The sequence below is a fragment of the Solanum stenotomum genome, chromosome 1 (assembly GCF_019186545.1).
Source record: "Solanum stenotomum isolate F172 chromosome 1, ASM1918654v1, whole genome shotgun sequence".
NCBI lineage: Eukaryota > Viridiplantae > Streptophyta > Magnoliopsida > Solanales > Solanaceae > Solanum > Solanum stenotomum.
Genome location: NC_064282.1, coordinates 101,134,106 through 101,145,313, shown reverse-complemented (window position 1 = coordinate 101,145,313; position 11,208 = coordinate 101,134,106).

Genomic DNA, 11,208 nt, shown 5'->3' with positions numbered 1-11,208 from the left:
AATATTTAAAATTTTATAAAGTCAGTTATTTTAAATCGTTTGGAATTTAAGAAGCTCGGTGATTAATTTATATTGTGGGGTCCAAAATTGGGTGTCAACACTTGGTAGACATGTGAGGAAGTCCATATTAATCATCTCCCACTTTCATTCTGGAAGTTCTATATTTTGAGCCAAACAACCGGGCCTTTGATACTCTACTTTAACTTGTTGGCATTTTGGACACTTAGCAACAAATTCTGCAATGCCCTTCTTCATACTACTCCACCAATAGACTTCTCTTAAATCACGATACATCTTTGTGGAACCTGGATGTATATAATAGCTGGAGCTATGAGCTTCCTCCATGATCCTCTCTTGGAGTTCATCCACCCTTGGTACACACAATCTACCTTGATACCTCAATACAACATCTTCCCCTTGTTCAAAAGCCTAAAAATTTTACTTATGAACATTTGTCTTCAATTCAAGCAAAATTGGGTCTTGGTCTTGCTTTTCTTTCACTTCTGACACTAATGATGATTCAGTCTAATTCATCACCGGAACCATTAGTCAAACTCCTAAGCGTGCAAGTCTATGCATATCTCTTGCTAGCTTTTTCCTATCTTCTTCAAAATGGACGGTACTACCCATAGGCAACCTGCTCAAAGCATTAACAACAACATTAGCCTTACCTAGGTGATAAAGAATACTCATATCATAATCCTTGAGTAATTCTAACCACCTCAATTGTCTAAGATTAAGCTCTTTCTGTGTAAACACATATTGAAGAATCTTGTGATTGGTGAACACATCCACATGAACACCGTAAAGATAATGACGCCATATTTTCAAAGCAAATACTACGGCAGCCAACTCTAGATCATGGGTTGGGTAGTTCCTCTCATGAACTTTCAACTTTCTAGAGGAATAAGCTATAACCTTGTCATTCTGCATTAACACACAACCCAAACCAACTCTAGACGCATCACAATAAACAACAAAGCCTTGCGTACCTTATGGTTAGGTCAATACTGGGGCAGTAGTCAATCTCTTCAATTCCTGAAAAGTTTTCTCACAAGCTTCAGACCATTGAAACTTCACTGTTTTCTGAGTTAACTTGGTCAAAGGGGACGAAATATATGAGAACCCCTCTACGAACCTTCTATAACAGCCAGCCAAACCCAAAATACTCCTAATATCGGTTGGAGATGTGGGTCTAGGCTAATTCTGCATTGCCTCTATTTTCAAGATATCAACTTTAATTCCTTCTCCAGACACAATGTGGCCTAAGAATGCCACAGACTCAAGCGAAAACTCACACTTAGAGAATTTGGCATACAACTCTCTATCCTTTAGAGTTTGGAGAACTATTTTGAGATGACTAGCATGATCTTCTTCATTCCTCGAATCGATTAGTATGTCATCAATAAATACGATAACAAACATATCTAAATAATGCTTGAACACTCTATTTATGAGGTCCATGAATGCTGCAGGTGCATTGGTCAAACTAAAGGACATAACTAGGAACTCATAATGACCATAACAGGTCCTAAATGTTGTTTTTGGAATATAACATTCCCTTACTCTTAACTGATGGTAGCCTGATCTGAGGTTTATCTTAGAGAAACAAGTAGCACCCTGAAGATGATCGAAGAGATCATCAATCCTTGGAAGAGGATACTTGTTCTTGATGGTAACCTTGTTCAACTGGCGATAATCTATACGCATCCTAAGGGAACCATCATTCTTCCTCACAAATAAGACCGGAGCACCCTAAGTGAGACACTTGGTCGAATTAAACCTTTATCTAGGATATATTTCAACTGCTCTTTAAGCTCTTTCAACTCTGTTGGTGCCATTTTATATGTCAGAATAGATATAGGATGAGTATCTGGAAGAACTTCTATACTGAAGTCTATTTTTCTCTCAGGAGGGATTCCGAGAAGGTCATCTAGAAAGACTTCTGGAAACTCTTTTACTACTGAAACTGACTAAATAGGAGGTATCTCAACACTAGAGTCATTAACTCGGACTAAGTGATAGACACACCCTTAGGAAACCAACTTTCTCGCCTTAAGGTACGAAATAAAACGACCCTTAGGCACTGCTAAACTACTTTTCCACTCTAAGATTGGCGCATTAGGAATTTGGAACTTAAAAACTCGAGTACTACAATCAATGAAGGCATAACAGGCATGAAGCCAGTCCATACCTAAAATGATATCAAAGTTTACCATGTCTAACCCAATTAAATCAGCTATGGTGTCCTTGTGATTGATGGAAATGACATAATCACGATATACTCACTCAGTAGAATAAACACCCCAATAGGTGTAGAAACACAAAAGGGTTCACAGAGTTACTTAGGAAGAACATCAAAACTATTTGCAACATAAGGAGTCACAAAAGATAAACTTACTCCTGGGTCTAGCAAAGCATAAACATCAAGAGTAAAGACTTTGATCATACCAGTGACAACATCTGGATGATTCTCTTGCTCTTGACGACTAGTGATCGCATAAAGGCGGTTTGCTTCTCCGCCAGTACCGAAAGTAGCTCCTCTAGGTGCAACCCTATCTGGTGGAGCGACTGATGAATATTGGGCTCTATTGCCCTGATTCCCATTACCTTGCCGGTTCTTAGGGCACTTTTTCATGAAGAGACCCTCTTGTCCACACTTGTAACAACCTGTGGAGCTATCACGACACTTACCCGGGTGGGTTCTACCACACTTAGCACATGCAGAAGCCCAGTTACCTCCTTGTGCCACACTATCCTGACACTGTACAGGTCTAGCTTTGAAATGCTGGGAATTCTGACTGTTATACTGCACATAGACCATCAACCTTGCTATATCCATGTCCTCAATTAGCATGGCTATCTTNATGCAGAAGCCCAATTACCTCCTTGTGCCACACTATCCTGACACTGTGCAGGTCTAGCTTTGAAATGCTGGGAATTCTGACTGTTATACTGCACATAGACCATCAACCTTGCTATATCCATGTCCTCAATTAGCATGGCTATCTTGCCCTCTTTTCTTGATAGACGGGACAACCCAGCAACAAAAAGACCCATCCTGCTTTTCATATCCGCAATCATTTGCGGAGCATATCGGGACAATTGGGTGAACCTCAAGTTGTACACATGAACACTTAGCCAATCTTGCTTAAGGGTGAGAAACTTTCGTGCATTGTCCTCTCTCAGTTCTCGGGGAAAGAAACACCCCAAGAAGGCCTCTTCAAAAGAAGCCCAACTTGCACGTGGTGTTCCCTCAGCTCTACCCTTCTTCCACTGGTCAAACCCAAGTCCTAGCAATATTCTTCAATTGATATGCAACTAGTTATACTCGCTTAGCATCGGCAACATGCATAATATCAAATACCTTTTGCAGCTCCTCAATAAAGTTCTCTAGATCCTCAATAGTGTTTGAACCAGTGAAACTTGGAGGATTCATCCTCAAGAACTCACGGATCCTCGAAGTATCAGCCTCTTCTTGTCGAGCCCCTCTTTGTTGCCCAGCTTCGTTGGTCACAACTTGGCTTAACATCCTGATCGCTTCCCTGAACTCAACATTGGTAACTTCTCCTTGGGGTTGCACTTCAGGTGCATTAGGTACCCCTTGATCCTGAACTCCTCAGAGTAGGACGACCTCAGACAGTTCGTCATGCAGACATGATTAACTGAAAAAACACGCGCAAACACGAATTAGAAAGAGACTTTTATAGAGATGAACTATATCGCACGAAGTGAGTATGAAAGAAGTGAGAATATTTTCCTAAGTGTCGCAACCTCTTAATTATAGATGTGGCGCGCTTCACACCGATAACTAGGACCCTATAGACGTGGCTTCATAAACTCCCTATGACTCTTGAACTCTGTACTCTGATACCAAGTTTGTCACGCCCCGAGCCTACACCCTGGGAGGGGTTGGCACTCGAGAACCATTGCTGCTCCCAAGCGAACCCTTGGCCTGACTTACTTACTCAGCGAAAGACTTAAACATCAGAAATACCTCAAATAAGGAACTTATGAAATAACTTAGAATGTCTTTAAAGAAAACATTCAAACTAGCCAAAATGGCTACTCAAGTCTCATAGCAAAAAATCTGCAATACAAAGCTAAATGACTCATACATAATTGTTTGACTGTCTATGAAGCCTCTAAAACAAAGAGGGATGTTGGGACAAGACTCACGACATCCTAATGAACTAAATACTAAAACAAATCATAAAGAGGAGTCCTTCGGATAGCAAAGAGGCTCACGAGCTAACTCTGAGTGCTCAGTTGGATCAATGAGGCACTTGATGATGATCTTGGTTACATGTGCATGCATCATAAAACAATGCAGGCCAAATGGCGTCAGTACATTGAATGTACGAGTATGTGAGGGGAATACTAAAACATAACGTAAGTTTGAAAAGAATCTGAAAGGAACACTTACCTTGACTTTACTCAACTCATGAATAACTTAACTCAATATAAAACAACAATATATATGCCATATATGGAAAGCTTTTAAAATAGTACAAAGCAACTCAGTTTGTTAAAGAAATGCAATAACAACTCAACTTACTCATATAATAAAGTAATATAATTTTTGTGGGAGTTTCTTTAACCGACAACCACCACTATGATCCTAAGTGGTGATACAACGTCTTGCCTATGCTGCCAGAACTGTCCTATACTTTGTTGTCATATAGAACGCCTTAACTAAGTGGATCCACTAGTCTATGCTAAAAGCACTAAGGAATCATCTAAAAAATATGATCTTTTCTACCTATGATGGCTACATGGCTTATGGAGACTTGAGTTATTACGAACTCGCATCCCCATATCGATGCTCAATACTACTCCCAAAAGTATACTTAGTTCGTGTGTTTTTAAAACAAGACTCTTTCTTTGGTTTGAGATAATTACTCATAACTTAGCTTAAAAGCTCGCTTGAAATCGATGTTTCCTTTCTTGCTTAAATGTGAAAACATTTCTAACTCTTGGAAATACTTAGTTCCCGTATAATCTTTGAAGAAAAGAACTTTTACTCTTACTCTTTAGTCAACTCAAAGCTTAAGTCTTAAAATGAAGTTAAAACGTTTGTAAAACACTTTTGAAATATTTTATGAATTTCTCTTGACTTGATTCTTAACTTCTTAACTTGACTCTTAACTTTTCTTGAATTGAATTTATGGATTCAAGGATTGTGATTTGTGATAGGAAGGATTTCATGATGTTTAGAAGTGTTTTTAGATAATTAAACATGAGAAACAATCAAGAAATCACTGTCTGGAAGCAAGTCCGCAACACGGAGATGTATTTAATTATTTGGTCGCAAAAAAACTATTGAGGCAAAATGGTCTGTGACCACTCTGCTATGCGGAGAAAAATTTTCCAATCCTGAGGAACAGGTCTGTGACGCGGACCTGGTACCCAGATTTTTCCAACTTATTCCTTCTTCATTTTCTGACTCCAATTCGCTTAAACTCAGTTCTTTTTCTCAAATTTTCTTTAGATTCAGATACCCAATATGTATACACACGAATCTAACTCAAACTACTCAGGGAAACAACATTATAAACTCAAGGAACTCCTCAATCTCAACCTAACTCAAGAACGAAGGCCAATTTCAAGAAAACCGTTCAAGATTCATCAACTTTCAACTTTCTAGAACGAACATAGCTGAAATAAATATGATTGGCACGTGGGTGAACGAACCTAACGCTATGAAAGACTCACATACCTTGTAGGATCAAATCCTTGACGAAACCCGCAATCAATTCCTCACGAAGACGACGAAATCTTGATTTTTCTTCTCCTTTCCTCCTTTTTTCTCTTCTCTCAAAGCCCTAGCTTAATTCTCAATAGCGTAAACTGAATTAACTCAGTTTAGACCCCAAATAATTTACTAAAAATGGATTTAATTAATTAGGTAATGAAAAGACCATAATCCCCTTCTAAAATCCGGATTAGACTTTCCTTATTTGAACATCCCAACTTCAAATGGGCATATCTCACTCATACAAACTCAGAATCGCGCAAAATCAGCTGCGTTGGAAAGATAGTTCAAAGATATTTCGTACAGTATCTTGTAGCACGCCTAACTCATCCTGAGCTAGGAGTTATGGTCGTTTGAAGTTGACCAAAACTCAAACTTAACATACTTAATCACTTTTCCAGATTTTTCATTCTTTCCAAAAACAACTCTTTCTAATTCTAAATATTCTTAGTTCTTTCAAATAGCGAGATGTTACATCAAGTCTTCAAACAATTTTTAGAAGATTTTAAAAGACTTGTCAAATTGACTGGAAAGAACTCTCAAGACTTTACTCTTAAATCTACCTTAATTTGAATTATGAATTCAAGGGTTCTGAATCATGTTATGAAGGATTTCTTGATGTTTAGATGTAGTTTAGAGTAGTTAGAATCAGATAGGAGTAAAGATATACTTTAAAAGAACTTAGACGGGACAACCGATGGAAAAATAGGTGGGGCAGGCAACCTTGGTGCACTAACTGGCGCGGGGTGCTAGCTCCTCAACTACATAACACATTTCCTGGTGACTGTTGGCGCCCCCTGCTCAAGATTTTTCCGACAAATTTTCTTCTTCGATTTTATGCCCTAATTCACTTAGAATCGAATGGTTTCTTCCAAACTCTCTTAGATTCGAATACCCAACATTAGTAAACGAAAATCCACTCATAAACAACCCTCAAATTACTATTCATCTCAAAAACTCATCAAAATCTCAATAATCAAGATTTACGAATGAAACTTCAAGAACTAATCAAGAAGCTCATTAGATGGATTATCATGGACAAAATTAACTCAAGAAACTCATGATTGGCATGTGGGTGAATGAACTCAGCACTATGAACAACTTACATGCCTCTTCGGGATCAAACCCTTGGCTAAATTCCTCGACAAATCTCAAGAATCTTGACGAACGCCTAGAACCTTCCCTCTTTTTTTTCTTGAACTCCTCTCAAAACCCTAAGAGTATTTCAGCATTGTGAAAACTGAACCAAATCAGTTTAGACCCCTAAAATATTACTAAAAATGTTTAAAGCTGATGGGGTAAGGAAAAAACCAAAATACCCCTCATTAATTCAGGCATATTTCCTTAACTGGACAGGCTGACTTCAAACGAGCATATATCCCTCATCTGAACTCAAAATTTAGCAAACTTGATGGCGTTGGAATGAGGATTCAAATAACTTTCATTTGATATCTTATAGTCCACCTAACTTGTCACGCCCTGAGCCTACACCCTGGACGCGACTGGCAATCGAGAACCATTACTGGCTCCAAGTGAACCTTTGTCCTGACTTACTACTCAGTGGAAGACCTAACTAACATGAAATAGTCTTAGAAGATAAACTCATGCAATAAACTCAGAATGTCTTAAAAGAGACATTTACTTGGCCAAAGAGGCAACTCAAGTCTCTAAACCATTAACAACTGAAAATGAAAAAACTCATGAACTACTGTCTATCTATCTATGAAGCCTTTAATACTATGAGAGATGTCGGGACAAGATCCCCGATCATCCTAGCAACTAAAATAACTGAAACATAACAGAAAGGGATCCTCTGGAAAGCAAGGAGGCTCCCCAATAACTCTGAAGCTCAATTGGATCAATGACGTGCTGGCTGCTGATCCTAGTTACCTGTATTTGCATCATAAAAGTTGCAGGCCAAATGGCGTCAGTACATGGAATGTACGAGCATGTGAGGAGAATTCTAAAACAAGACATAAGCTTGAAAGGGAACCGAAGAAACTTACCTCGTCTCAACTCAACTTAACTCATTTCAGTATAAAGCAATAATAAAGATGCAGTATAAAGAAAAGCTTTAAAATATATATCTAACAACTCACTGTATTGAAAAAGACACTAGTAACTTAGTTTTGTATATGAAAATACAAGTAACTCTGTGGGAAATTCTCTAACTGACAACCATAGCTATGAGCTATGTGATGATACATCGTCTCGTCCATGCTGCCAGAACTGTCCTATACTTTTCTGGGGTATAAGACGACTCACTATGTGGATCCACTAGTCTATGCTAAAAATCATTAAAGAATCATCTAAAAAATATGACTCTTTCTACCCACATTGGCTACATGGTTTATGGAGACTTTGAGTTATCTGAACTCGTCTCCATATTGGTGCTCAATACTACTCCCAAAATATAACTAGCTCATATGTTTTAAAATATGACTTTCTCTGTGGTTTGAGATTATTACTCAAAAATCTATCTCTTAAAAGAGATGGTACTCACAATTGCTCATGAAAACTGTTTTGGAAATTGGTGTTTCCTCTCATCTTAAATGTGAAAACATTTACTCTTTTGAAATACATAAGTCTCATATATCATTTTAAAGAAAATGAACTCAACTCTACACTTCCTCAAACTCAATGCTTAAGTCTTAAACAAGTTTAAAAGATTTGTAAAAGACTTCTTAAAATGACTCGAAGAACTCTCAAGACTTGACTCTTAACTCTACCTTGAATTTGAATTATGAATTCAAGGTTATGATTTGTGATAGGAAGGATATCTTGATGATTAAAATTGTTTTTAGATAGTTAATCACGAGAAATGGTCGAAAAACACTGTCTGGGGAGCAAGTCTGCGACGCAGAGATGAATTTAAATATTTGGTCGTGAAATATTTTTTAAACAGTAGAGTCCGCGTCCTCTCTGTGACGTGGAGAGAAAATTTGTTCATTGGGAGAGCAAGTCCGCGACGCGGACTTGCATGCCAGATTCTGCCTGACTTTTTCCTTCTTCATTTTCTAACCCCAATTCACCTAGAATCGAATGGTTTCTTCCTCAATCACTTAGAATTGAATGCCCAACAATATTACACAAGAATCTATTAAAAAACAACCTTAAAACTCATACGATTATCTCAAGAACTCATTAAAACCTCAACAATCAAGATTATGAAAAAAACTTCAGTGAAACTCATCAAGAACCCAAATCCTTGGCGCGTGGATGAACGAAATTACGCTAAAATAATCATGATTGGCGTGTGGTTGAACGAACCCAATGCTATGTGGACTCACATACCTCTTTAGGGATCAGCCCTTGGCAAAAAAGACCTTTGATTCCGCAAGAAATTTCCAAGAACACCTTGACTTTTCTCCTCTTTTCTCCTCTTGAACTCTTTTCTCTAAAACCCTAGTGTAATTTAGGATTATGTAAACTGAATCAAATCAGTTTAGATCCTTAATTAATTACTAAAAACATTTTAAGCTGAAGGAGTAAGGAAAAGACCAAAATACCCCTCATAAATTCGGGTAACTTTCCTTAACTGGACAAACTAACTTTAAACAAGCATATCTCCCTCATCCAAAACTCGAAACTTAGCAATCTCGGTGGCGTTTGAAAGAGGATTTAAATACATTTCATTTGATATCTTATGAGCCACCTAACTCATCAGGTACTGAAAGTTATGGTCGTTTGAAATTGACCCAAAACTCACAACTTAAGCATAACTTGCAAAATTCTCAATTTAGCTTTTTCCAAATTAGTTCTTTCTAAATCTAGCTATTTTTAAGGCGTGATGTTACAATTTAAGTCTTAAAGAATTTAACAAGTAACTCAGTCAGTCATATTAGTAAGCATAAGTCAGTCACATAGTTAGTAAGGCATATAAGTATGTTACATTAGTTAGTTATTAAGTCACATAAGTCAGACTTAAAGAATTTAACAAGCCACATTACGTTAGTTAGTAGTCACATTAGGAATAAAGGAGAAAAAAAAAATAAAAAGTTACATTAGTAAGTAGTAAGTACTCACATTAGTTAGTATAAGTCACATTACATTAGTTAATAGTCAAATTAGGAATAAAGAAGAAACAATGAAAAGTGACAGTCAAACAAACAAGGTAAGTACTCCCATTAATTAGTATAAGTCACTTTACATTCGTTAGTAGTAACATTAGGAATAAAGGAGAAACAATTAAAAATGTCAAACAAACAAGGTAAGTACTCACATTAATGTAAGGTTAGTTAGTAAGTACTCACATTAGTGTAAGGTTAGTAAGTCACATTACATTAGTTAGTACTCACATTAGGAATAAAGGAGAAAAAAATCAAAAGTGACAGTCAAACAAGGACAGTTTAAGTCAGTTACGTATTTGAGCTAATTACACAATACTAATTAACAGATGAACTAAGTAAAATAATATTAAACAAGTGGTCGTTGTTAAGTATGTGAGCTAATTATACACTACTAGTTAACAATTAAACTGGGTAAATTAAGATTAAACAACTGCACAGAATGTAATTAATATCAACTATCAATTATATACTTGTCTAGTTCTTATGGACCTACCTAACTATACAAAATAAATAGTCATAAAGAAAGGGAATAAAGACAAGAAGAAAGGGGATAAAGACATAAAGAAATGGAATAAAGACATAAAGAAATGAAATAAAGACAGGGATGGAGACAATCGACAAAAGAAGAAGAAAAATATCCATAAACCACAGAAAACGACACTACAAAAGCAACACATCTGAAACACAAACAAACAAAAACACATCTTTAACATAAGGTGCACAAAACCCTAACAAATCTGCATAAAACGACACTAAAGTAAAACCTTAGAAAACGAAAGAACAACCATAGTTCATTTTTAAGATAAACGTGAACAAATCCCTACAAATCACTATAAAAAGCAGATTCTAGACAAAAAATTAAAGATACTAGTGAAAATCAAAACTCAACATCTTTCTTACTAGCTAGGAATCAGAGGCGTATCCAGGAGGGGGTCACTGGGTTCACGTGAACCCATGCTCCCCTCCTAAAATCATATATAGAAGTGTTATATTTTTTAAAAAATATTTAAATATAGATATGTGAACCCACATTTGAAGTATCATAGCGTGCGATTATGATTTGGTGCACCTCTTTAAGTGAGGTTAGAAACTTGAATCTTTTATTTATCTCGTTTTATTTTCCTTTCTAAATTTGGGTAACGCCTCTCTAAGTGGTTTGGATAGATAAAAATAACTTTGGACCTATAATTTAAAATTTTAATTATTTTTAGTGATAAGAATCTAAATGTTAAACTGATCAAATTTATATCTTATATCTACCTTTTTGTAATAGTGCACCCATCATCTCAAAATCCTGGATACGTCTCTGCTAAGAATGACAATACAAGAAAAAATCAAACACAAAATAAGATCTCGTAGATGAACATAGTAAAAGTGTGAGTT